This window comes from Malaclemys terrapin, chromosome 4, assembly GCF_027887155.1.
Source record: "Malaclemys terrapin pileata isolate rMalTer1 chromosome 4, rMalTer1.hap1, whole genome shotgun sequence".
In the NCBI taxonomy this organism is placed as follows: domain Eukaryota; kingdom Metazoa; phylum Chordata; order Testudines; family Emydidae; genus Malaclemys; species Malaclemys terrapin.
In genome coordinates, this window is record NC_071508.1 from 6,498,856 (window position 1) to 6,526,286 (window position 27,431).

At 56.9% G+C, this 27,431-nt stretch overlaps 1 protein-coding gene across 3 annotated transcripts in view; it reads right to left on the bottom strand.

Moving 5' to 3' along the window:
• The window catches only part of SPTB (spectrin beta, erythrocytic), a 101,715-nt gene extending 74,851 nt beyond the window's left edge, over positions 1–26,864 (bottom strand). For 2 of the 3 annotated variants that reach the window (XM_054028044.1, XM_054028042.1), the window contains exon 1: positions 26,554–26,864. The gene's annotated coding sequence lies outside the window, so the exon portion shown is untranslated. Of the gene's footprint in view, positions 1–5,923; positions 6,010–26,553 lie in introns of those variants that run through there. The other variant, XM_054028043.1, reaches the window with a different exon arrangement.
• Positions 26,865–27,431: the final 567 nt, after the last annotated feature.

The window sequence follows — 27,431 nt, forward strand, 5'->3', positions numbered from 1 at the left end:
CGGGCGAGGGCACGGAATGGGAGAGCTGCCCGGCTCCGCTCCCTGCGCCCCGCGTACGGGGACGGGCGAGGGCACGGAATGGGAGAGCTGCCCGGCTCCGCTCCCTGCGCCCCGCGTACGGGGACGGGTGATGGGAGAGAATGGGAGAGCTGCCCGGCTCCGCTCCCTGCTCCTCTCCCTGCGTACAGGGACGGGCGAGGGCACGGAATGGGAGAGCTGCCCAGTTCCTCTCCCTGTGCCCCGCGTATGGGGACGGGCGAGGGGACAGAACGGGAGAGCTGCCCGGCTCCGCTCCCTGCACCCCGCGTACGGGGACGGGCGAGGGCACAGAACGGGAGAGCTGCTATCCAAGGAGCAGTCTCTCTCCAGGGCACCCCACCCAAGGAAAGCCCCTGGCATGCGTCTCTCATGGCCCCTTCGGGCAGAGAGTGGACGGATTGATGGAGTTGGTTGGGCAAGCTCTCTCCATTAGAGCCGGTGGAGTTGCGCCAGCAGCGAGCTCAGCCGGAGGGGTGTGAATGGGGAGAGTCCATGTTTAATCTACTAAGGAGGATTTGGTGTCTCATGCAGCTTTGAAAGAGCTCATCTGGCGCTAGCTCGTTGGGAGCGTGGCCGAGCCTCCGAGGGCACATCTGAGCCGCCGTCTCTGGTGTTTACGGGAAAAGATGAAGATATCAGCCTTGGGGGAGAGGTGGCTCCCAGACAGGAAGCCGCCAGGCACCACGGTTCCCACTGTGTATGGATCCACTACCCCAGACTTCAGGGTCCCCTGTGTGCAATGCCCATTTCATAGCTGCTACCAGGCTCCGCCCTGCCCGTTTGCCCGGGATCCCCTGTGTTGTTCTCTGGGGTATGGCACGACCGTGCTGCTGTTTTGCTTCCCCTCACAAGAGGAGATCCTGCCTGAGCTGTCCCAGCGCTGCGCTCCCACCCCTGGCCAGAGCCGCCCGAGTGCCGTGGCAGGAGACATGGGCAGCTTGCCGCAGGATGCACACATGGGAAAGAGGCAGGGCTGATGGGGGGTACCCAGCCGCTCGGGTTTCAGTACAGGCTGGGGCTGGCTTTTGATGGGCACCTTGGTACAGATGGCGTTGTGCCTTTGGGGCGTCTGTGGCCCCAACCTGCTGCCAGTTCCCTGGAGGGGCAACCCCAGCAGAACGCCCTGGGGGATCCCCGCCAGGTTCCCCGGCTCACACACCCAGCTGCAGGGCAGCCCACACTCCGGTGCTAACTGACTCCAGCACAGCGGCTCCCTGCCCGATGGTTCTCACCATAATGCGAGGCTAACGGTGGGTTTGCTGAGCTGAGGGAAGAGCCGGAGCGGAAGGATCTCACGGGGGGGCGAGGATTGCCTAAGCAGGTCTGGATTTCAGTGGCTTTCCAACCCTTCTGAGGTTCAGCCTATCGCTAGTTACCAGGTCAAACCACCATGGCCTGTAGCTCTGTTTTCTATGCTGGACCACTTCCCTGGCCCCACCCACCTGCCCCATGTGCAGCCATTGATAGCAGCGCAGCTTGTGTAACACGCACCATGCACAATACTGTTAGTAATTATTAGCATTACAATAGCACCTAAGAGCCCCAAGGCAGATCAGGGCCGCGTTGTAGCAGGTGCTGCCCAGACACACAACGAGAGACAGGCCCTGCCCCAGCTGAGATCAGGGCCCCGTGGTGCCAGGCGCTGCACAGACACACAGTGAGAGACAATCTCTGCTCTGAAGAGTTTGCAGTCTAAGTACACAGGGAAAGGAAACATTCAAGTCACACAGCAGGTGGGTGGCACAGCCAGGAACCATACTCAGGTCCCCAGACTCCCAGCCCAGAGGCCTGCCCAGGAGAACACACTCCCTCCCTGACTGCACTGTGGGACATTCCATTTCCTTAACACCAAGCAGCTGGGCTCCCCATGGGCCCAGACCTGCATTGCTGTAGCATGGCCGGGTCCCAGCAGACCTGCAGCAAAGTTTTAATGGAGGCTTCTCTGTGACGGGATTTCTTTTGGGAAGGAAGTACACCCGCCTGGCTCCATGGGCAAATCCCCCCTTCCTGGGAGCAGCCACCTCACCTCCTTTCCAGGAGGTGTTTGCCTCTCCCATGCTGGCCTGGCTGCCGGCTGCCATGGGATGGAATGCCGAGACAGCGCGCAGCTGACCCCGGAGCGCGGCGTGGTGCCGCGATCTCACTCCCGTTCCACGCGAGGCAGAGGGGAAGGGAAGGATGAGCAGGCCCTCTTACCCAGAACTAGGGTTGCCATATTTAAAAATTAAAAAAAGAGGACAATCCACGGGGCCCTGGCCCCGCTCCCGCCCCAACTCCGCCCCCTCCCCTGAGCACCCGCATTCCCCCTCCTCCCTCCCAGCCACGTGAAACAGCTGCCCGAGTGCTACCGGCTTTGGGCAGCCCCCAGACCTCCAGACCCTGCGCCCCCGGAGCGGAAGTGCCCGGCTGGCAGCGCAGGGTCCGGAGGCATGGGGGCTGCCCGAAGCCGGTAGCGCTCGGGCAGCTCGGCTCTTACAGAGCTGAGGAGTCAGGGAGCACAGCAGCCCCGGCGCCCGCTCTAAGGTAAGCCAGGGATGCCGGAAGCTGGGAGTATTTTTCCTGGACATGTTCGGCTTTTTGGAAATTCCCCCTGGACGGGGGTTTGATTACCAAAAAGCCGGACATGTCCGGGAAAAACCGAATGTATGGTAACCCTACCCAGAACGCCTTTGGGGCGTGTCATGAAAGCAACCCCCTCTAGCTCACTGATCTGCAGTCCCGATACCGTCCCCCCACCCACTAGGAAGGGCCCCTAAGAGCTTGTCTGCCCTTCAGTTTGTCGTGGGTCAAACCGAGGTGTTTTGTGTCCACAAACAAAATATCTCCTTGCCGCTCGCCTGGCTCAGATGACGGGCTCAAACCAGAGGAACCATGGGAATTATAGAGGCTGATCCTGAGTCTCCATAATTCCATGGCCTTCTGGTAGGAACGCATCCCCCAGTGCACAGCACGGACAGTCCCCGAATGCATACAGACCAGCAGCTGAGCAATGCACCATGGGATGTCTGCTTAGTGCTCATTCTGGCAGAGGGGAGGCAACATGAAACTTGATGGCGGGAGTGCAATGCAGCGTGTACAAACTGATTGTTGCGGGTCACTTAACGTGGGCGGGGAGGGGAGACCTTGCACCAAGTTAAAAGCGTAGACGTGCCGGCTTTGCCAGTTAACGTACTGGAGGGCAGCTAGGAGGGAGAGGGGCCGATCGCAGATGGCACTGGCTGTGGACGAGCCTTCTCGGTGCAATGGAAGATTCAGGATGGGAACCCAAGCACTCCTCCGGTTCCCTTTTGGAAGCTGGCAGGCTGTTGAAAGCTGAAGCGGAGAGCGAAAGAGCCATTTGCGGGTGTGGCGCTGGAGCCGGCCTGGCACCGCGCTCCCAAGGCGTGGCTTGATAGCATTATCATCCCGCGCACCGAATAGCGCAAGTGGCGGTATCACCCGGAACAGCTGGAGCCAACCCGCCGCTATTCTGAGCACACGAAGCAGGCTCCCCAGGCGGCCTCCTCCTCCTCCTCGGCCGGGAATGAGGAAGAGCGCTTCTCAGCGTGCCTGGTGTAGAAATTCCCCTCTAAAAGTAGCATGGCTCCAAATAGCTTGGCATGGGCGATATCAGCCCCAGCTGTCCCGGGCGGGGGGAGGCGCCGCATGCCCATGCGGGTCATTTGAAAGATTTAGGTCTGAACGGTTACTATCTATAACTGTCTGGAAGCAATTGTCAATTCAGAAAGGGTCGGGTGTCTCTAGCAGTGCCAGTGCTCATGGGCCCAGCAAGCCCCACCCGGGAGATTTAGGAAGATTAAAGTTCTTCTTGCTAGGAAGAAAAGCCATTCCAGGGGGAGAGAATCAGGCAGTTCTCGCCATTTGGGGAAACAGCTGATGTCAAAGAATGTTCAGACTCCCAGCAGACAGAGGAACCGCAGGGGAAAGGGAGCCTGGCATTTTAATTTCCACTCAGCAAAGCCCTGTTTTCCAGCTTTGGCCAGCAAGTATTTTCTAGTGGGGAGGGCAGAGGGGGAGCAGTACTCCATAGATCTTATGGGCAGAAAGGACCAGTGTGATCATATAGTTTGGACTCCCCCATAGCACAGAACCGTCCCACACTCTTCTCCGCTACGAGTTCCAGGCCCGATGAGACCACGTCTGCAATACTGAGTCCAGTTCTGGTCCCCCACGGTTGAGGCAGATGAACTCCAATGGGAAGACGTGCAGAGAAGAGCTAGTAGGGTGATCAGGGAAACGGAGGGCCGACAATAGGGGCGGAGACTGCAAGACCTGGGCTTGTTTTGCCTGGCAAGTGCAGGAAGAGAGGCTCCGATTGCTGGGGGACACCAGGGAGGGTGAAGAGCTATTAAAGTTAATGGACAAAGTTGGAACAAGTAGAAATGGCGACAGACTGGCCAGCAGTGATCTGGGGCTGGGAATGAGAAGAAGGTTTCCACCCATCAGAGGAGGGAGGTCCAAGAACAGCCCCTCAAGAGGAGCGGTGGGGGCAAAGACCCTGAAGATGGGGCTGGAGCGGTTTATTTAGAGGATTTTAGGGCAGGGGTGACCTGCAACAGCCGAGAGGGGACGCGATGACCCAGGAGGGCCCTATGTCCGGTCGCACCAACACTTCCTGCCAATCCGCAGGGACCGGAGGCCTAGCATTTAGCCTTGGCTGGAGAAGCGAAGCACAGAGAGAGCCACTGCTCTTCACCTCCCCATCAGAGCTGCCAGAGCGCTCAGCCATCCCGAGGAATTAGACACGGACAGCCCAGGCCGCTCGCTGCGCGCCCCTGGCACAGATATGCTAGCCTACGCTGCCAACAGCCAGGCCGGGACAAGGCACCGGAGGAGCACTGCTCAGAGCTGCACCCGCACCGAGCCCCGAGCCTTAGCTGGCGATGTGAAACGTAAATCCAACGTCTCCTGTGGTTCAGACATTCCCTGCCAGGTCCTCAGCCGGCACAAATCGGCAAGAGACGCCCATGGAGCAACACTAATTCCCACCAACTGGGCGCACTGTCTCCAATGCAGCTGTGCTGATTTATACCAGCTGGGGACCTGGCCCCATTGGCTGCAACGGAGCTATGGCCAATTGGCACCAGCTGGAGATCGGCTTAATTAACTCCAATGGAGCGAGGGCCAACAGCAGCTGGAGATCTGGTCCCCCTGGCTCCAATGAAGCTACGACTGACTGACATCAGCTGGGGATGTGTCCCGGCACCCAGGTCCCTTCTGCCGGTCTCTGGAGCGCCGTCTGGGGGATGTTACAGAACCCCACGCCCTTTTCGAACGGAGTCAGGGATGGTCTCACTGGCCATGCCGTGCATGGACTATTGCTTTAAGGACAGCGCCCATGCCCGTGTCTTTGGCTCAAGTTTGCAGGGGGCACCAGCAGGCTGTCCAGCACCCCATTCACATTGTTTCATTGGTGGGATAACTTGACTGCCTGGATGGGAGCTACATGGTAGACCCTGCTGCCTAGTACACGCAAGACCCCACGTGGCAGCCCACTACGTAGGCCTGTTTGCCATTCCATTCACCTCTTATTCATTGATTTATGCAGCCCACTGCACAAGCCTCAAGGTGCTTTGCTGCATTACAAGGTGTATCAATATTACAGGCAAAGACCCTCCCCTCCCAGCGCGAATGCAATCTGACCTCTGCCAGATCTGGTACTCAAAAGTCAGGGACCGGCAAGAGTTAAAGGTGCTTCTCCCGACCATATCCGAGACATTAACGCTTCGAATGGGAGCTGCACGCCACCCTGAACAGACTAGATTTGACCTTCAGAGTGGCCCTTAGCAGCTCCCAGCGAGACACGACGCCACGGCCATCTGGGAGGCGACTAGGGATCCAGGTGAAACTGCCAGGGAAAGGGAGGCCGGCAGCAGATATTTACCAGTGCTGGGACTGGGCCAGGCCCGTCGAGTTCACACGCTTACTCCTTAGGAGAGTGCCACGGGATTTCGAACGACAAGTGGTGAGGGTCTCGCTGTTCATCCGACCCAAAAGACAGCAGCCCCAACCCCACCCAGGAGCACTGGATTTCCCCTGGATTCCTCCCTCTAAATACCGGTCAGGGCTGGCCCCGCTGAAGGGCGTGGCTTGGATCGGAGTGGGTCTGGCGTAGCATGCTTGTTGTCAGGCCACATGCCGTTCTCTCTTGGCAGCTATCAGCTGTCAGTGCAAACGTCCCCTGCTAGCCTAGCACACATGACGCTATCCGCTCTTGACGTGTCCACGAACGCTGCTGGCCTTACAGCATGTGCCTTGTAGCACCCTTGCGTGCGGTCAGGCTGTGCACACTATGTACACAGGTGTGTACGCACCTGTCTGCTGTGGGAGTGTGTTCACAACACAGGCATTTAGCCTAGACACGCTAGTCGCTAACCTAGTGCAGCGGGACCTGGCATTGTAGGGTATGTGCCTTCACGCTGTCCACTCCCCACACTATTGCCACACGCACCCTGCCCATTCTTGTGCCCACCTGCTGTCAGAGCGGGCACCCACGGAAGCTCTGTGCCATCACCGGGTGCTTTGTGACTACTCGCTCTCTGCTGGCATTAAGTGCACATGCAGAGACTCCTCTTTCTCACTGCCTGGCCGGTGGGGCTTGCTCCAAATGGTCAGGGTCATGCTGATCACCAGATTCGGGTCAGATCAACTGGGACCTGAGGGAGGTGTTTCTCCTTCCTCTGCAGCATGGGGAGCGGTTCGCCTGCTGGGATTGGCTGGCCCTCTCTCACCTAATGAGTCCGCCGCCATTGCCTGGGTGACACCTCAGTCCCCCCTGGTCTCTGCAGGTGGCTCGCAACAGGTTAGGCGCCTGAGGGCTGAAATGCTTCAAGGCGTTGGGTAGCTGGGTGGTGCGGGTGGCCTGTACCAGATCAGAGTGGAATGATCTGATGGTCCCTTCTGGCCTTAAACTGCAGAAACTGCTAGCAGGAGAAATGTGATATCGGACCAAACTTCCGCAGCTCTGTGATGGGGCCGATCACCAGTGGGTGGGGATTGTCCTAGCTCCCGCTGATGATCTGCCCCTGGGAGGACGGGTGACCCACGGCTCCCTGTGTGCTAGGTGGCCCCCTCTGAGCCTCAGATACTCTGAATCTATTACAGCTTCCCCAGAGGGGAAGTGAGCCTGTCGCTCCAGCTGTCCTGCCTTTGCCTTGTGAGGTGGGAATCAGGACACCTGGGTTCTAGTCCCAACTCTGTGAGCCTAGACAAATTGCTTCCCCTCCATGCCTCAGTTTCTCTCTCTCTCTGTTGAGACTGTAAGCTCTTTGAGGTGGGGCCTGTCCCTCGCTGTGGGGCTGGCACTCAGCATAACGCGGCCCTGATATCAGTTGGGGTCGTTAAGCGCAACTGTAATACAAATTAGAAACAATGACCGAGGGGCTTATCTGTTCTCCTTTGGCAAGATTTAGACGAGCCCTGTCGCAGAACCAGCCTCCGGAGAAGAACAATAGCGTTGAATGTCGTTAGGGCGGGGGATCAAATCGAGCTGACAGCAGTCATTTAAAGAGTGGCTACTCTCAAACCTTTTAAGTCCTTTTCCATCGCGGTGCCTGAGCAATCCCATCTGACAGAGAAGGGCCATGGGCAAGGGCCTTTGTGTAGTGACGGATTCTCTTGGCTCCTGTGCTAAAAGCAACCAGGCCCTGACTCCCTACGGGACGGCTCAGAAGAGGGCAGCATTAGGTCCAGGGGTAGGCGGGATAGGCAGCCACCCTCGAGCCTGGCCTGCCACCTTTGCCCCCACCCTGTCACTTGCAAGCCAAGCAAAACGTGACGAGACCTTCCCCGGCCCTCCTGAGCTTGTCAGTTGCTCTGGTGGTACAAGGAGCAGAGCACAATCCAGGGAGCAGGGCGTGAACTTGTGGCCTCTTGATCCACACACTAAACCATGCAGCTCTGGTAGGCGAGACTGTAGCCGCCCCATCAGTTGCTAGCCGTGGCCCAGCCACCACTAATGGGGACAGGGTGCTGCCAGGAGGGGCTTACCGAGGCCAGCCTTTCACCCTGATTAGCTCTTTCCCATGCATCCCGGTGAGCCTGCGTTCCGGAGCCATGAGCATGCTGGGGGGGTATGGGGCTCTCAGCAATGCATGCATTTTGGGGGGGGGTCTCCTGTGGCCTGGACTCTAACCACACGGGCCAAGAGGAGTGACGCTAGAGGAGTGACGCTTTTCCTGTTAACCCCATGGCAACCATCTCCCCAGTGATTTAGACTATCATAGAATCATAGAATATCAGGGTTGGAAGGGACCTCAGGAGGTCATCTAGTCCAACCCCCTGCTCAAAGCAGGACCAGTCCCCAACTAAATCATCCCAGCCAGGGCTTTGTCAAACCGGGCCTTAAAAACCTCTAAGGAAGGAGATTCCACCACCTCCCTAGGAAACCCATTCCAGTGCTTCACCACCCTCCTAGTGAAAAAGTTTTTCCCAATATCCAACCTAGACCGCCCCCACTGCAACTTGAGACCGTTCCTCCTTGTTCTGTCATCTGCCACCACTGAGAACAGCCCAGCTCCATCCTCTTTGGAACCCCCCTTCAGGTAGTTGAAGGCTGCTATCAAATCCCCCCTCACTCTTCTCTTCTACAGGCTAAACAAGCCCAGTTCCCTCAGCCTCTCCTCATAAGTCATATGCCTGAGCCCCCTGATAATTTTCGCTGCCCTCCGCTGGACTCTCTCCAATTTGTCCACATCCCTTCTGTAGTGTGGGGCCCAAAACTGGACACAATACTCCAGATGTGGCCTCACCAGTGCCGAATAGAGGGGAATAATCACTTCCTCCGATCTGCTGGCAACACCCCTACTTATGCCCAATATGCCGTTAGCCTTCTTGGCAACAAGGACACACTGCTGACTCATATCCAGCTTCTCATCCATTGTAATCCTCAGGTCCTTTTCTGCAGAACTGCTGCTTAGCCTGTCTGTCCCCAGCCTGTAGTGGTGCATGGGATTCTTCTGTCCTAAGTGCAGGACTCTGCACTTGTCCTTGTTGAACCTCATCAGATTTCTTTTGGCCCAATCCTCCAATTTGTCTAGGTCACTCTGGACCCTATCCCTACTCTCCAGTGTATCAACCTCTCCCCCCAGCTTAGTGTCATCTGCGAACTTGCTGAGGGTGCAATTTATCCCATCATCTAGATCATTAATAAAGATGTTGAACAAAACCGGCCCCAGGACTGACCCCTGGGGCATTCCGCTTGATACCGGCTGCAAACTAGACATTGAGCTGTTAATCACTACCCATTGAGCCCGACAATCTAGCCAGCTTTCTATCCACCTTATAGTCCATTCATCCAATCCATAATTTTTTGACTTGCTGGCAAGAATACTATGGGAGACCGTATCAAAAGCTTTGCTAAAGTCAAGATATATCACGTCCACTGCTTTCCCCAAATCCACAGTGCCAATTATCTCATCCTAGAAGGCAATCAGGTTGGTCAGGCATGACTTGCCCTTGGTGAATGCATGCTGACTGTTCCTGATCACCTTCCTCTCCTCCATGTGCTTCAAAATGGTTTCCTTGAGGATCTTCTCCATGATTTTTCCAGGGACTGAAATGAGGCTGACCGGTCTGTTGTTCCCTAGATTCTCCTTCTTCCCCTTTTTAAAGACTAGGCCTCCCTGGAACTCCCTGTAGAGTCTATTGCTCGCACAGACTCCAAACCTAGGCTCTGCAGGGGTGAGAGAACGTGCCGGCCAGCTGCCTCGCAGCCTCTGTTGTGTTGGCTGGGGGAGGGGGGCGGGGGGGAAGCCTGCAGCAGCTCCGCTTTCTCCTGCTGCCCTTTCACCTTCTCTTGGGTTTCTTTAGATTGGGTAATTCGATGATGACTTTTACTTCATTCTTCAGCAAACAGCGGAATCAGCTAACTTAATAGAGGACTAGTTACAGCCATCTCCAGCATCGTGCAAACCTAGGAGTGGTGTGCCGGGGGAAAATCAGAGAATTTATCTATAATATTTATCTGCCCCCATCACAACAGTAGCCCAGGCCCACTTCAGCGCTGATATATTGAACCTCACGCACCCCAGTGCAGGGGTATGATCCCCATTTTTCAAATGGGGATAAGAGAGGCCAAGTGACTTGCCCAAGGTCACACGGGAAGTCTGTAGCAGAGCAGGGATTTGAACACAGGTCACCGGCTAGCACCCTAACCACAAGGCCATCCTTCCTTTCATCCTGTATTGCTGATGGAGGGGACAACTGATTAGCAAGTCCAATGGTGCAGCCCCCGACCCTGCCTGGGTTTTGTTCAGTGGCCCGCGGGAGCCCTGCAGCTCAGGAGGCAGCGGAAGCACGACCCGTCCTCGGGAAAGCAACTGCAGAGGGGAACCAGGTGGGCGCGTTTTGCAGTCGCTCGACAAAGTCCTGCGTTTTCCGTGTGCGCTGGTTCGGAACCCACTCCCGCAGGTCTGGGAAAGCAAAGCGCTCGCAGCGTTCCAAACAGCTGGAAAATGGGGTTGGCACCTCGCGGGACGGCCCAAGATTTCAAACATCGGCTTCAGCCTCAGATCGAGACAAAAAGGCAAATTCTTGGAATTTTTGCAAGATGAAACATTCTGAAATATTTCATTCACGGCCTTATCGACGCGTGTCTTTTGCACTGAGACTTTTAGATTATATCCTATTACACTGTGGTTTCTATTATGCCAGTCTAACCATTTTGATTTTATAAGACAATATAATGATCATGTATTGTTATTTGTATTCATGTCGCATCTCGGAGCCACAATCATGGCCCCATTGTGCTAGGCGCTGCAGCCCCACAGAGCTTCCCAACTAGTTTAAAATAACAGAAGAGGTGAAACGCTAAAGCTGGAACACAAGGTTTTGAAGCTCTCCTGTGAGGGCGTCGATGAAATTGATATGTTCTCACCAAGCATTGCGGTTTTGTCCAAGCAGCGTTTTCTGTCGGAAGGTTTCCCACCTGCTCTCGTTTTCAGTGGATATGCGCTAAGACTGGCCCTCGTAGCAAGGGACTTTGTCCAACAATGTAATCCAGGGCATGCTGCTTTTGGAAACGTCTCGCCAGGCTTTCCGAGTATTTGTATCCTACTGCTTCCCACGGATGTTTAGAGCGTTTCTGCCTTGCACTACAACAGAGTCGCTATATTATAATGGGACGCCAGCCCGAGCAACTGGCCACACTGAATCCGAGAGGCTCATTTGCTTTTGTTTTATGAGCTCCATCTGCCATCCCTGAAGCACAGGCTGGGTAGGAACCGCAGCCCGCCTGCAGCCACCCTGGTTATAGGCCTCAGCAGTGCAAAGGAGCTCCCACAGGTGCTCCATGCCCTGTGGGTCTATACAGTGCCAGGGGCGTCGGAACGGGAGGGGGAGCAGGGGGCCATGGCTATGCCCTCCCACTTTTTACAGGGCAAGGGCAAGCAATGGGGGGGGCGGAGAGGAGTGAGCAGGGGGCGGGACCTTGGGGGGAAGAAGAGGCAGTGTGAGGGAAGGGCCTTGGGGAGAAGGGGCAGCGCAGGGAGGCGGGGCCACGGTTCGGATGCTGGTGTCCCCCCCACCCCTTTTCAGGGAACTTCCGCCGCTCCTGTACAGTGCTAGATGGAGAAAATCCCACTGATCCATTCGCTGCTGGTAAGATGCGGTGACTCCGAGAGGCGGATTTGTTCTGAATACCAAGAAGGGACCGTTTAGTCTAACCAGAGGCAGACCCAAGGAACTGAGATACTTTGAGCATCCAGTGCTGCTTGATTTCTCGTTATGCGAGATTTTAAACCCAACCTTGCCAACCAGCAGCCATTTTAACAGTGGCAGCACCTCCACCTCTTTCCTCCAGCAAAGGAGACGGGCCCCAGATGAAACGCACATTCCCAGGTTTGTACACTTCCTCACCTGGCGACACGGGCGTGCCAGGGGCTCACCGCAGACAGAATGTGCTTTGGGGGCCGATCACCCCAGAACCGCAGCAAGCAAGACTGGCAGCTTCCCTGACTATTTTTCCAAGCATACCACTACTCGCAGAAAAGCTGCTGCCGAAATTAACGCGGTCAGGGGCTGCCACTGACTGAGATCCCACCGTGCCCCACGCAGAATGTCAAAGCTGGGCAAAGGAGGCATCTCAGAAGGGCAGACCCGGCCTTGTAACAGTCTCCCGCCCGCCCGTCTGCCTGCTAACTATAAACGAGTTCGGGGCACTAGTTACAGCGTGGCTGCCTGCCACAACACGGTAGAAGTTTAGATACTTTAAGGCCAGACGGGACCATTCTGATCATCCTGTCTGACCTCCTGAATAACCCGGGCCAGGCACCCTCACCCAGGGATCCCTGCACTGAGGCCAGAACTGCTGGCACAGCAGAGCTGCCAGATGATGGCGAATCTGCTCCATCCCGGGGTCAGCTAATTCCCCTGCCTGTTAACATACGAGCCTTGCCTCCAGTTGGAAATTGTCTAGCTGCCAGCCATTGGCTCTCATGCAGACTTGGTCTGCTCGAACCTTCTGCTGTCAGACACCTCCCCTCTTTACCTTCTCGTGAATCCTTTGGCTGTGACGACACAAAGTCTTTACTCCTCGGGGAATTTTGCGCCACTGCGTGTGCGCAGAATTCATCTCCCCCGCAGATTTATTTGCTTCCCTGCAGAAAAATGACTTTCTTACCGGAAAGCAAAGGGATGCTGTAAGAGCGGTCATGCACCCCTCCCTAGCAGCACAGGTACATCGTTTCAGGCACCCGGAGCAGTCGGCGGAGAGGTAAATCACTGCAGGGCTGGGGACACCCCAACCGGTGGCTCCTACCCTGCGCCGGGATCAGATGCTACTCTCGGCTGAGCTGGAGGCAGGAGAGGACAGGGCTTCCTCTTCCCCTGCAAGGAGTGGCTGGGGCTGTGTCAGATCCACCCCCAGAAACCTCCCCCAGCTGCAGGAAACTCATCAGCCTCCCCTCCTTCCAGCCCCTATCGCTCCGCAGCCGCGGGGAGAGGGGTCACTGTACGAGGAGCTGCTCCCCCATCCACCCAACCTCTGTGCATCCGGACATCCCGTACCCAGACCCCTCCACCAAACCTCACTCTGTACATCCAGATCCCCCCCCCACAGCCCTCCATACCCGAACCCCACCCCATTGAACCTCAACCCCTGCATCTGGAGCCCCCCTGTAATCATACCCCCTGCCTCCAGACCCCCACCTCTGCACCCAGACCACTCCCCACTGAGCTTCCTGCACTCAACCCCCACCCTTATGAGCCCCACCCCCTTGCACCACCCTGAGCCCCCACATCCAGACCCCCACCCCACTCACCCCCAACTAGCTGCACCCAGACCCCCAAGCCCCACTCCCCCGGCACCCAGGGGATGTCATGAAGGCCAAAACTACAACTGAGTTCAAAAAAGAATGAGATCAGTTCATGGAGGATAGGTCAGTCAATGGCTATTAGCCAAGATGGTCAGGAACACAACCCCAGACTCTGGGTGTCCTTAAACTTCTGACTGCCAGAGGCTGGGACTGGATGACAGGGAACAGATCGCGGATAAATTGTCCCGTTCTGTTCATTCCTTATGACGCATCTGGCACTGGCCACTGTCAGAAGACAGGATACTGGGCTAGATGGACCATTGGTCTGACCCAGTATGGTCATTCTTATGTTATGTTTAGAAATTTATGGCCATCAGAGTTAAGGACAATAAAAAGGAATTTTTTTAAGGTAATAGGAGCAAAAATAATCCTAATAATGGTATCGGTCCATTACTAGATGGAAATAGTAGACTCATAAATAATAATGCAGAAAAGGCAGAAGTGTTCAATAAATATTTATATTTGGGGAAAAAACATCACCTGATGAGGATGACATTTTTTCCCATTCCACTAGTATCTCAGGAGGATGTTAAACAGTGGCTACAAAAGTTAACCGTTTTAAAATCAGCAGGTCCAGAGAACTTGCACCCAAGAGTTGTAAAAGAGCTGGCTGAGGAGCTGTAAGTGTTGATTTTCAATAAGGCTTGGAATGCTGGGGAGGTTCGAAAAGTCTGGAAGAAAGCGAATGTTCTGCTAATGTTTAAAAAGGATAAATAGCATGATCATTTTGCTGTAATTTTCCACAGTGAGAACAAAGAGGTCTTCTTACACCTGGAAAAAACTATATAAGGCTGATGCCATCTTGTCTTCAATCCTGCTTCTTACCTCTGGAGGGACTTCGCTACAATCAGAAGCTCTATACCAAGGACTGAGGACCCATCCCAGCTGGGGATGCACTCCAGAGACTTGATTTGAACCTGCAGTTTATTCTATCTCTGCTGCAAGCCTGAACCAAGAACTTTGCCATTACTGTATGTAATTGATTCCATTTAACCAATTCTAACTCTCATCTCTATCTTTTTCCTTTTATGAATGAACCTTTAGATTTTAGATTCTAAAGGATTGGCAACAGCGTGATTTGTGGGTAAGATCTAACTTGTATATTGACCTGGATCTGGGGCTTGGTCCTTTGGGATCAGAAGAACCGTTTTTCTTTTATTGGGGTATTGGTTTTCATAACCATTTGTCCCCATAACGAGTGGTACTGGTGGTGATACTGGGAAACTGGAGTGTCTAAGGGAATTGCTTGTGAGACTTGTGGTTAGCCAGTGGGGTGAGACGGAAGTCCTCTTAGTCTGGCTGGTTTGGTTTGCCTTAGAGGTGGAAAAACCCCGGCCTTGGGCTGTAACTGCCCTGTTTGAGCAATTTGTCCTGAGTTGGCACTCTCAGTTGGGTTCTGCCAGAACCGCATCGTCACACAGCAATAGACTCAAGAAGCTCCATCGATTAGCTTAACAAAGAGAAAGTTAAGGGCTGACATGATCACAGGCTACAAGTACCCGCATGGGGAAGAAATATTTGATAATCTAGCAGAGAAGGTCTGACAGGATCCAGTGGCTGGAAGCTGAAGTTAAACAAATTCAGACTGAAAATAAGGTGTACAGTGAAGGTAATTAACCATTGGAACAACTTACCAAGTGTTGTGGTAGATTCTCTATCGCTGGCTATATTTAAATCAAGCCTGGATGTTTTTCTACAAGCTGCTCTAGGGATTACTTGGGGGCAGGTCTCTGGCCCGTGTTACACTAGACTAGATCAGGGGTGGGCAAACTACGGCCCACGGGCCATTTTAAGCCAGCCCGCGGGTCGCACCACGCGGCTCGGCCCTGCTCCGGCCGTGGCGCTGGGTTGGGGCTGCACCATGCTTGAGGTAAGCGCCGCTCGGAATCTGCACCCCTGAGCCTCTCCCCACGTCCCAACCCCCTGCCCCAGCCCTGATCCCCCTCCTGCTCTCCAAACCCCTCAATCCCAGCCCGGAGCACCCTCCTGCACCTCAAACCCCTCATTCCCATCCCCACCCCAAAGCCCGCACCCTCAGCCAGAACCTGCACCCCTTCCCGCACCCCTGCCCCAGCCCTGATCCCTCTCCCGCCCTCCAAACCTCTTGGTCCCAGCCCAGAGCACCCTACTACACCCCAAACTCCTCATCCCCAGCCCCACCCCAGAGCCCTCACCCCCTCCCGCACCCCAACCCCAATGTTGTGAGCATTCATAGCCCACCATATAATTTCTATTCCCCGATGTGGCCCTCGGGCCAAAAAGTTTGCCCACCCCTGGGCCAGATTATCACAATGGTCCCTTCTGACCTTGGAATGTATGAAATTGCAAAACAAACCAGCTAGCAAAAAAGGGAGCATTTGTCTCCACAGACAGTGTCTCCTCCCCCAGCCATGGGACTGTACGTTGGGTGGCTTGAAAGAGTGCGAGCCGCCCTGAGATCCCACGGGTGTGGTGGCACAATGCCCAGCACAATGAGGCTCTGGTGCCAATCAGGACAGTGGGTATAACTGATAGAAACACCCAGGGAACGTAGGCGTCCCGACCCCATTGAAAGCCAATGGGCCTCCACGGTGGCCAGTGGGGAGTGTCTGGAATTAGCCCCCAGCCCAGTCCCACACGGTTATAAGACACACTCAGCCTGGTTTTGTCTGCGCTTGGCCTACGGCTGGGGAACCATAAGTGTCTCTTGGCTCCACAGCAGCTGGGTGTCTTATTTTGGGAGTTGGCAGCCTCAGCCAGTGCCCTGGCCTCAACACAAGCCTGTGCCAGCAGAGACGCTGTGACAGGGAGGAGAAACGAAGGGTAACTTAACAGCCCCAGCAAAGTCATTTTCCCCACAGCCACGGCTCTGCCCACCTCCCCCAGTAGCACGCTCCGAGCGGCCGGAGGCCCAAGTGCTGCAGAGATGCGGCAGTGCTGGGAGCGGGGCAAGGGCAGGCGCAGGGGAGCCGACGACAGCTTTCTGCTGCCACTGTCTCTGCTCCCTCCGCCCCGCGGAGGCCGGAGACGTTCCAGGGCAGGAGCTGCCGCCCGCTGCTCTCCACAAAGCAAGTCTGGGGGCCCACAGTGCCAGCACTTTGCCCGATGGCGCGGCCTGCCCAGCGTGGTCCTCTGGCTGGGCTCCAGCTTTCCACACTCAAGGAAGTTATAGGAAAGGAAACACACACACACACACGCATTGCAGACCCTTCCACGGACTTGGTCTGGGTCTGATCCACACTGAGTCAGCCAGGCCTGGAACAGAGGGGGGCGGAAATCAGGGAATGCAGAGCTGAGATAGGAAACAATGAGAGGTCATGTAGCAGGCAGGCCCCAGGGGAAACCAGCTCCCACTGGGAATGGATGACACACACACACACACACACAGACACGCGTCTCTCTCACACACACGCACAAACACACAAAAGTCTCATGCACACACAAGTGTCTCTCACACACACACACGTGTCTTTCTCTCACACACACGAGCCTCACATGAGTGTCTCGCTCACACACACACACACGAGTGTCTCTCTCACACACACACATGCGAGTGTCACACACACATATACATGAGTCACACATGAGTGTCACACACACACGTCTCTCACACACACACACACGAGATAATCTCTCACACACCTAGACGCACACACACATACATGAGAGTCATACACACACAAGTGTCTCTCACACACACACACACGAGTATCTCACACACACACACAAGAGAAGCTCTCTCTCACACACACGCGCACACACACACACGAGAGAATCTCTCACACACACAGACACACACACACACACACAGGAGAGTCTCACACACATGTAACCAGGATCTTGCCAGAACATGGGGTGCGGGAGGGTGTTGGGGGGGTGTCCAGGGTAGGGGATGGGCCCACACATGTGCTAGCTACTGCTGGGTTCTGGCTCTCACGGGATATTGCTGCCCGCCACAGGCTGCCCTGGGTGTGAGCATGTGGGGCTGGGGCTGTGGGCCAGGGTCATGGCGGAGCGGAGCGGGGTCAGGCGCTCAGGCCTGAAGCCCTGCACATGTGCCTGGCTCGCGCTGCCTGCTGCAGGAGCAGGGAGAAAAGGTGGGCAACTTCTCACAGCTCTTCCCACGCCCCCCTCCCCCCAGGCTGGCACACACTGTCCAGGGGAGGGAGGGGGGCGGTGGGGACAGGGGCTGTGCTCTCCAGAGTGCTGGGACGGACCCGCTGGTAAAGGGCTGGAGATCCCAGCCGCTGCTCTCCCCATAATGACCGGGCTGGATTTCAGCTGCTACCCCCCTCCACAGGGTGTGCTCCCAGCTGCTGCATGGGGAGCGACGGTCCCCATGGCACAGCCCATCCCAAGGATGGCAAATGCCAGTGACGCTGGCCCCCAGGGGTGGCAGTGGTGAGGGAGCACCAGGCATGGTGATCTTCACCGCCAGCACGCGGACACATGCATCCCGTCGGCACGGGCCCAACTGCGCTTCCACGCGACAGCCTCAAGGTCGGCCCGAGGGCCGGTGGGAACAAGCGATAAGAGTGAGTGTGAGCTGACGGGCGGTGCCGCTCCTTCTCCAGCCGCCGCGGCCCGGCACCCCGGGTGGGGGCAGAGAATCGGGAAAGGCGAGTGGCAAAGCGCTACCCCCGTTCAGTGCTGCTGGAAGTTGCACGATCCTCAGCAGAGAAGAGCCCTGTTGTAACCGGCAGAGCCCGTCTCCGTGTCCCCAGGCTCAGCGTCCCGCCTATGGATAAGGGGAGCAAGGGACCACTGCATCGTTCAACCACTGGGACGCGTCTCCGCCGATGTAAGTAGCATCAGCGGCTCCTCCAAGAGGGCAGCCGCGGCCGTCCCTCTCCCACCACGCACTGACTCTGTCCTAGCGCTCTAGGAACCAACCAGGCTTCCGGCTGTCCAGCTCTCACTGTGCCCAAGGGGACTCGATCCGGCTGCCAGCCCATCCCCACAATCCACAGGCCTCTGCCCAGACAGCAGCCCAGCCCAGCCCAGAAGCACGGGACGGCAGAGTCTGTGGGATCTAGCTTTCTTCTTTGGGAGGGTGCTGGGCGGGGAAGCAAATAAAGAAACAACCCTTTTCCAGACACCTCACGTTTCCCCAGAAGTCAACGCCCAAAGGTGTCCTGGCCCGGCCGACTAGCCAACACTGGGCACATCCTGAGAGCAGGGACTGGCTGCAGTGAGCCTGCCCCATGTCAATTAATCCACAGGATGTATGCACACGCTGACACTCCACAGGCTAAAAATAGAGCTCAGTGACATAAACCAGAGTATAATCTCTGCTCCCTTCGGAGAAGTGTCCCCCTGCCACAGACCTTCCCTGCCTTGCCAAGCCTCACCGGTTAGGGATCAGCAAGCAGGCTCCCCCCCAAATACAATCCTCTTTAAAATCATCTGATTTTCTCCCCCAAACAACCCACGAGGTTCCCTTTCTTTGCCTTCTAAGTTTCAGAGCCTCAAGGGGCTAGCTTTTCAAGCTTTTCTCTGCAACCACGTGGGCTAGACTTACTGTTTTCAAAGAAGGAAAGATTCTCACCTGACTCCAGCAGCTGGCGCTTTACAACAATACCAAATATTGTGAGAGTCATGGAAAAAACCCCATACGAGCTGGCAGCACTGTAGCCCACTCTTAGACTTGCCTTTTCCAAGGCAGTGGTTCAGGCACTAGCCCAGGACTTGAGACCTCAGTTCAAGTCCCTACTCTGCCACAAAGTTCCTGTGTAACCTTGGCCAGGCCACTTAGCCTCTCCGTGCCTCAGTTTCCCATCTGTATTACCATTATTTGTATTACCACAGCACTTAGGAGCCCAGGTCTGAGCCAGGACCCCATTGTGCCAGGTGCTGGACAAACAAGATGGACCCTGCTCCAAGGCGCTTACAATCTATGTGAAATCCAGTCAAGGGGTCTACTCACTGCACGAGCACATCCCCATAGCCAGAGGTGGCACAGCAGGGGTATCCCTGGATGGTCCCCCTGCCCACAGTCACTCCATCACTGCAGTGGTCTCTCTTCCTGCCACTCGGCCCTCCAGTCTGGTCACACTTTAGTCCACACCTTCCGGGATAACAAAGAGTTCAACCCAGCTATAGTCCTGGGGTCTTGCAGCAGGTCTTCCCTCCATCTCTGGGCTCTGTGGTCCTCACACCCCTTATCTCAGGGGCTTCACCCCACCTTCCTCAGTGGCTGGGAGGGGAACGCAGGCCCTTTCTCTACTCTGGGCTTCAGCCCGGGGGGCTGGCAGCTAAGATCTGCTCCCTCAGACTCCTCGCTGCCCCTCTGGACCCCCTCCCACCTCTGCTGCAAACTTCCCGGCTTTATCACCACCCAGCTCCTCCCCAGCTGGGCCCCACCCTCAGTGAAGCCTGGACTTAACAGGCCTCTCAGGCCCCTATTAACCCCTTCAGGGCCTGTGTGGGTACACCTCCCCTCCCCAGGTGTTGTGAGGTGTGACCAAGAGGGAGTTGTTTGTAGCGTTTGAATGATGCTGATGCTTGCCTCCGTTTCCTCCTACACCTTGCATGGCTACCCAGTGTGGGGGGAAAGGATGAGATCTGCTCTCAGGCAGAACAAGAGGCGAAGGCGGGCAGGTGTCACCTCCCTGTCTGGCCCATTAAAGAAGACAAATCAAGAACCTGACAAAGAGACGCCCTAAGGTCTGAGCAATCCACTGAAACCCGGGGCAGGTGGGATGTGGGACCTGGAAAACAAGGGGAAAGGAGTCAGGTGATGGGGAGAGGGGCTGCCCCTGGGGACTCTCCTGTGTGGACAAAGGGACAAGAGAAGGAGCCAGAGATGAGGTCCTGGCTCTCCAGGGTACTGGTTTGGGGGAAGGGCTAATAGCTATGACTCAAGGGTTGCCTTGTTATGCAAAGGCTGTGAGTGTCTCTGTCAATACATACTCAGGGGAGCTTTGTGCCTGAAGGGACATGGTACACACCTCCTGCAGAGAGCTGGATTCGGTGCAGGGAGCCCCGGAGAGAGTCAGGGATTGCTGGTGCTGACGGCCCAGAGTCGGAGGGGTGGAGGCCCTGGGCCTGCCCCTGCGGAGCTGTGTGGGGCCTGGTACACTAAAGGGTCACTCCCAGGGGACTGGTGACCGGCTGGGGCATAGACCAGACCCTGTGACTCCGTGACACCAGGCTAAATCCATTAACACAGATACTCCAGCAATGGGGGCCATATAAACACCTACGCTAGATAGACCAGCCTGCCCAAAGTAACAGGGTAGAACAACAAGAACCAGAAATCATGCTGGTGCCTGAGATCACGCTAAAGAAACACTTTAAACTTTGGGGAACGGCACAACGCTTCAGAGCACCAGAGCGACGGGAGAATCCGGGCCTGTTTTCAACACAGAAGTGAAGCGCGGACGGTGGGAAATCAAGGCAGGGTCTGAGAGATGGTGTCTGAGGGTGGGAGGGGGAGGCAGAGTATGACATGTGACTGCTCTTCCGTTCGGAGCATTGCCAGCGCGTTGGGTATGTGTCTTAACGCAGCGCATGAGGTGTAAGGGGAGGAATTCTCCATGGTAATCGACACTCGGCCGGGCTGGCTGAACAGCAAGGTATCCGGCCTAGTAACCAGAGAGTCGACACTTATGGGCAGATCAGACTCACTGCAACCGTTGGGACAGACCCTGGCTCAGAAAAAGTCAGAGCGCTTTCAAGTCTGGACATAACTGAGACACCTGCTTCTGAGAACAACAATGGAAGAGCGCGCCTCCATTAGGTACAGCAAGCGTCCATGCCCACCTGGTCACCGAGCCACTTGGGTGACTTTCATCAGGCTAATCACAGATTGTTATACAGGAAAACCAAATTTCCTGATCACCCAGTTTACTAAAGGGCGCTCAAAAACATAGCCAACACAGAGCTCACGCTGTGTCTGATTGCTGTGAATTTCAGACCACCCCACAGGGTGCAGGAAACGTACCCTGTCACTCTTGTGTCCCCTCCATCTCTCACAGTGCTGGGTCTGGGGGAGGGGAGTCTCCTTTTAATTAACGGGTGTCAACTGCTGATGTGAGAGGCTGCCCCGTGAAAACAACATTATAGGAATCAAGAAGCTAATCCCCCACCATTCGCTCAGGGCCGCCCCAGGATCAGGGAGTGTCTGGAAATCCCTTTGAAGATTAACATGCTGGAGAGGTGCAAAGCGGGCAGATAAACCATCTGTAGCAAGTGAAAAGGCAGGTCTGTTTGGGCAAAACTCTGCATGTTCACTTTAGCATCTAACTTCTAAAGCCTCTAAGAATTTGAGGGTCAGTGCATCTGATGCCATCTTTCTACTTTCTGCAGCTTCGCTGACTTCTTTAAGAACCAGGGAAGCTCTGGGGAAGTTAGGCCCGGAGGAGAGGGGAAGTCAGCACTGAAACAGCCCAGATGCCCCTCCATGCTGTAGAAGCACCCGCCAGCAGCTGCTGTCTCAATTTCCAGAATCTCTGTTTCATTTAAAAACAAAGTCAGTCTTTAGCCATTATGGTTGTGAAAACAAATCTCTCAGAAAGGTGTCTGGGCGTAACCAGCCCGGAGTCCGCAGAGAGCCTGGGACCATCGCTCGCAGAGGTGTGAACTGCCCTGTTCTTCGTGGTGAGGGGACGTCGTCACTGTCAACCATAGCACGGCGCCTGTCGCAACGGAAGGGGAGGGGCTGCAGCTCTGCACGGCTCACTGCGCGCCGCGGCTCCTGGGTGCCGAACGTGCATGGCCTTCGGGACGCGCCAGCAGTGGGGTTTTTTTGCCAGTCAGGGAGCCCAGGATCATCCCAGCTTCAGAGAGAGGGAGCCCAGCAGCAACACGACCCTGTCCTGACTCATGGGAGTGGGGCCCCTTTTGTGGGCAGAGCTCAGAAGAGCCCAACCACCACCTTCCTCTCCCGCATCTGACTGGGGCTAGGAACCGGGTTGCTGGTTGGTTGGGCATCTGGGGTCAGAGAAGTAACTTTGTTCCTCTCACCACAGCACCCAGAGGCTCCAGTCAGGATTGGAAGGAAGCTCAGGTATCCGGCCTTGTAATTAAAGAGCCGGCAGGTAGATCTGACTCACGGCCACCGCTGGGCCACCCAGAAACAGACAGACCCTGCACCCAAAGAGCTGACATTACACTGCAAGGTGGGATGGCGAGGTGTAGAACACAAGAGGAGACGCTGAGACAAGAGTAATAGAAATACTGGGTCACCTCTCAGCTAACGCTATGGCTACGCCCATGGCGGTGTGTAGAGCACACGCTGCAGGGAAAGGCTCCGGCAAGGGGTGGCAGTGGGGAAAGGCTCCAACAATACGGAGCTGACGGAGCCTTTGTTTGCTCCCTCCCGCCCCAGTGCCGGAGCCTTTCACCGCGGTGGGGAAACACCCTGGCAGTGGAGAGGCACCGGGCTACCACGCTGCTAAAGATGTGAGTGTAGCTGGGGGTGGCACTGCTTGGGCATGGTGCTGGGAGTGTAGACGTAGCCTTCGTGTGCAAATTGGAGGCTTCCTAGTGGTTTGCTTTCAGTAAGCAGAGATATTAATACGGCAGCAACAGGCTGTGGGCGGGGTGCTTCTTGGAAAGGTTTAGTGGCAGGGTCAATGCAGATGGGACCCCTGGGAGGCCCAGAAGCTGGGATAGGGTAAACAATAATACTAGCTCGCTCTTACATGGCGCTTGCTGTCAGGGGATCTCAAAGTGTTTCACAAAGGAGCATTCTGCCTCTTTTACAGATGGGGAAACTGAGGCAAAGGGAGATGAAATGACTTGCTCAAGGCCACCCCGCAGGGCAGTGACAGAACTGGGACTAGAACCCAGGTCTCCTGAACCCCATCCCCATGCTATATCCACTAGGCAACACTGCCTGCCCTAGGCAAGGGTACTAGCTGAGAGGGGTGGGGCAGTATGGACAGGTTACGGCCGTCCAGACTTTCAGATCATGCAAAGAGCGTAACCAAAGAACGCAGCCAGAACTGTAGTAGGGTGATGCCAGGCCAGTCTGGGACACTTTGCTGAAGGACCAGCAGGTAAACAGCTAGTAACAGCACAACACACACAGCCATTGCCACCACAGCTGGGGCGCTAGGCCCCCGGGCTCTCTTTCTCTCTCACCGTGTGCTGGTAGCGCCTAGGTGCCCCAGCCGCAGCCCAGGTCCCCATTGGACAAGGCACCGCACACACAGAACACAAGAGGGCCTTTGCCTCGAAACGCTCACTGGCTCCATAAGTGACACGGTCCCCATCCCCATAGTGTCTGAGCAGCTCCCAATCTCTGTGTGCTTCTCTTCACCCACCTCCGTGCCGGGAACAGAGAGACAAGCTGACCTCACACCGGGAGTTGGCAGAGAAGCAGAAAGCTGGATCCAGGTTGTCCCATGCCCAAGCTGAGTGCCCCGAACTACGGGCTCACCCGGCCTTTCTCGCAAAGTCTACAAAACCACCGCACACGGAGCGGACCTCCCCCTCCAGCGCTGCCCAGACATTCTGAAGCCGTAACTCAGGGAGGACACAATGTCAGATTTTTTCTTTTCGAGCTCTGAACCTTGGCAGCCCTCTCGGGCACAGACGATGCGCAGGGCAGGCCCAGGGAACTGCATCGGCACATTTTGACAACATCCAGAAGAGTGACAGAGCTGACCACTCGCTTGGATCATACACTTAGCGACGAAAATGCATCAGGAGGACAACCCCCATCAAACTCAATGTCAGGACGGCTGTCCGAAGCCAAGCCGTGACATCAAGCCTTCCGCCGGAGGGTTTGCATGTCGTATTTCTAGACATTCACCGCGGAAAGGAAGCCAATGCTGGGGCTGGGATCGGAGGTGCTCAGGGACCGAGATGTGATCGCTGTGTGCAATGTGGGCCGAGTTAGCATTGCTTCAGGAAGCAGAACTTTTGCATTCCTGACTCTGGGTCTGTAGATGCTCCGTCACGCGATGAACAGACTGGAGGGCGGGGGGGGGGGGGAGGGGCTCTCTGGCTCACACCTGCACATGCAGGAAGGCGCAATCTGAGGTGCTGCTACATTTGAAATGACGGGGGCAGCCAGCCAGCCCCTTCTGGCTCCTGTCAGTTTCAGGCCCCACACTGGCAGCGTACTAGGGTGACCAGATGTCCTGATTTTACAGGGACAGCCCTGATTTTTTGGGGCTTCTTCTTATAGAGGTACCTATTACCCCCCACTTCCTGTCCCGATTTTTCACACTTGCTATCTGGTCATCCTAGAGCGTACAGAGCTTGAGAGACAAAACCCCAGCGATGTGAATCGAATGGGGCCCTGCAGAAGAGAACTCGGGCTGGTGGGAGGACTAAACGGTGGGCTAATGTACAGGAAGGATGGGCCAAGGCTAGTGGGGAAGCCAGTCTCAGCTGGGTGAAGGCAGATTTCTCTGCCCAGGGTTCTGACCAGACACGGCCCACGCAACACAGGCAGTTTCGCTCATTTTCAAAGGGCAAGGAGCTGGATGGACTGAGAGCACCAGACAACAATACTGCCATCATGGGGGCCACCAAACGGCCCCCGCCGCGCCACAGCCCTGGGGGAAGTGCCACTTCTAAGGCCAAGAGGAAGCTTCTTCTCAGTCACTGGCTTTCCCCGGGGAAAGGCAGAAGCTCCCATCACTTGAGACTCACAAAAGTTGGGAGCAAGCGCCAGGATAGACGCCATAACGAACCATCCTGCGCTGACAGGGAGCTGCTAGAGGTGCCAGCGGTGGAGGGTTGGCTTGGGCTCTAGGCACCTGAACCCAGACCCGCTCATGTCACATCAGAGGATGGCAGTGGCTCCTTAACAACAAACACAGGCTGGATTCAAGCCAGAGACCCCCAGAGGAAACCCCCCAACCCGCCCCTTTTATCCAGTTTGACCTTATGCTGCAACTACAGACAGGGGATCTGGACCCGTTGGCTGTTCACAAGGCTGGCCATCACCCTGGCATCCGGACGCCTGCCCCCACCCACTTTTCCTCTCCTCGTTTATTCTTTGCACTGTGGTAGGGCCCAGGAGCCCTGGTCATGGACTTGGCTTGGCCCCGTTGCTGTAGTGTTGAACAAACACGGGACAAACTGGACAGTCGCTGCCTCAAAGGACTTGCCATCTAAATACTAAATCCCACCGACACACAGACCCGAACTTTGCTCTTTCTGTACCAGATCTTTCCAGAGACACTGCTGCCACTTGGGGCTGTGCTGGGAGAGAATCCCTGACCCCAGCACACAGAGACACACCGGGAATTGGCTTCTTAGCGCCCCAGTAGGGTAAGGAAAAAGGGACCCTCATCCAACTCCCCTCAGGAGTCCCTGCGGCAGGGCTGGGGGACCAGCCGGGAGGGGCATGGAGGGATTGAAACAACCCCCCCCCCCACCCCGCACACCTTCCAGAGGCTTGCCAGGAAACTGTCTCCAAGTCCACGTTATAAATAGACTTCTCCAGGGCGCATCATTCCACGCAGCGCCCGGGCTCCATGCGGCACAGCAGCCCCGCCAGCGCAGAGGGCTGGGCCGGTGTCCGGAGAGGGGTGTGTGTGTGTGGGGAGTCTGTCCCGTCTGTGCGCCCCGGCTCCGTCCCTCTCTGCGCCCCTGCAGCCTCCTCCCTTGCATCCCGCCCCCCTGCGTGCGTGCGCCCTGGATCCGGACCCCTTCCTCTCGTGCGCCCTGGATCCGGACCCTTTCCCCTCCGTGCGCCCCGGATCCGGACCCTGTCCCTTCCCTTTCCCCGGATCCGGACACTTTCTCCCTCCGTGCGCCCTGGATCTGGACCCCTTCCCCTCCCTGCGGCCCGGATCCGGACCCCTTCCCCCCTGCGGCCCGGAGCCGGCCACTTTCTCCCTCCGTGCGCCCCAAATCCAGACCCCTTCCCCCCTGCGGCCCGGATCCGGACACTTTCTCCCTCCGTGCGCCCTGGATCCGGACCCCTTCCCCTCCGTACGCCCGGATCCGGACATTTCTCCCTCCGTGCGCCCTGGATCCGGACCCCTTCCCCTCCGTGCGCCTCAGATACGGACACTTTCCTGCGCCCCGAATCCAGACCCCTTCCCCTTCCTGCGGCCCGGATCCGGACCCCTTCCCCCCTGCGGCCCGGATCGGGACACTTTCTCCCCCCGTGCGCCCCGGATCCGGACACTTTCTCCCTCCGTGCGCCCCGGATCCGGACACTTTCTCCCTCCGAGCGCCCCGGATCCGGACCCCTTCCTCTCCGTGCGCCCCGGCCCCATCCCCGCGCAACTCAGGGCCGGCGCGGACTCACCTGTCCAGGGCAGCGGCAGCAGCGCGGAGTCCTGGGCAGCGGCGAGGCAGAGGCAGAGGCGCGGCGGGGCTGGGGCAGCGCGGGGAGCGCCGAGCGGAGCCGCCCAGCCCTGCGATATAAATAACATTATCTGGGCGAGCAGGGGCATTCCTGCCCGAGGACAGCGCTGCTGCCCGGCCCAGATAGTCCCGCTGCCTCCAGGGGAGGGCGGGGGAGGAGGCGCCCGCCCCGCAATGCAGCACAGCGGGCCCCCAGGCCAGCGCCAGCAGCGGGCACCCGGCGATGCCCAGCAGCGGCGCCGGGACCAGCAGGCCCGCACCAGGGCTCGGCCACACCCAGCGCGGTGCGGCGGGGCTGGCCCTGCGGGGAAGGGGGGGAGGGAGACGATGCTGGTGCCGCCGCTGCTTGCAGGCTGGGTGGAACCGGGAGCCGCCTCTGCGCTCTGCCGTGGAAGCACCCGGCTGGGCCCCCCAGCCACAGAGGGCCCCCCAGGTAGGCCAGAGCCTACAGGGGGATCTCACCTAGGGAACCCCACCCCCAGCTTGGCTGGCACAGGGGAGCTGGAATGGCCAAGTGGCGCCTGGCAGCTGTGCCACCTCTGGGCACTAGGAGTGAGGGGGGTTAATCAACCTCCGCTTGGCCCCTGCATCCAGGCTTTCCCCAGGCGAGTCTGCATGCCAGCCTCCCTGGCTCTGACGAAGACTACGGGGTGGGGAGATTGGCCACCAGGAGGATGCATCCATTCGCCCGAGGCTTTTACCAAAACCTACCTCTTTGAGCCGAAATCGACCCTGTGTCTCTTTAAATCCAGGCTGAGCCGGACCGGCACATCCCCACATTGGCTGTCCGGCTGCTAAAGAGAACTGGGTCCTTTGCCT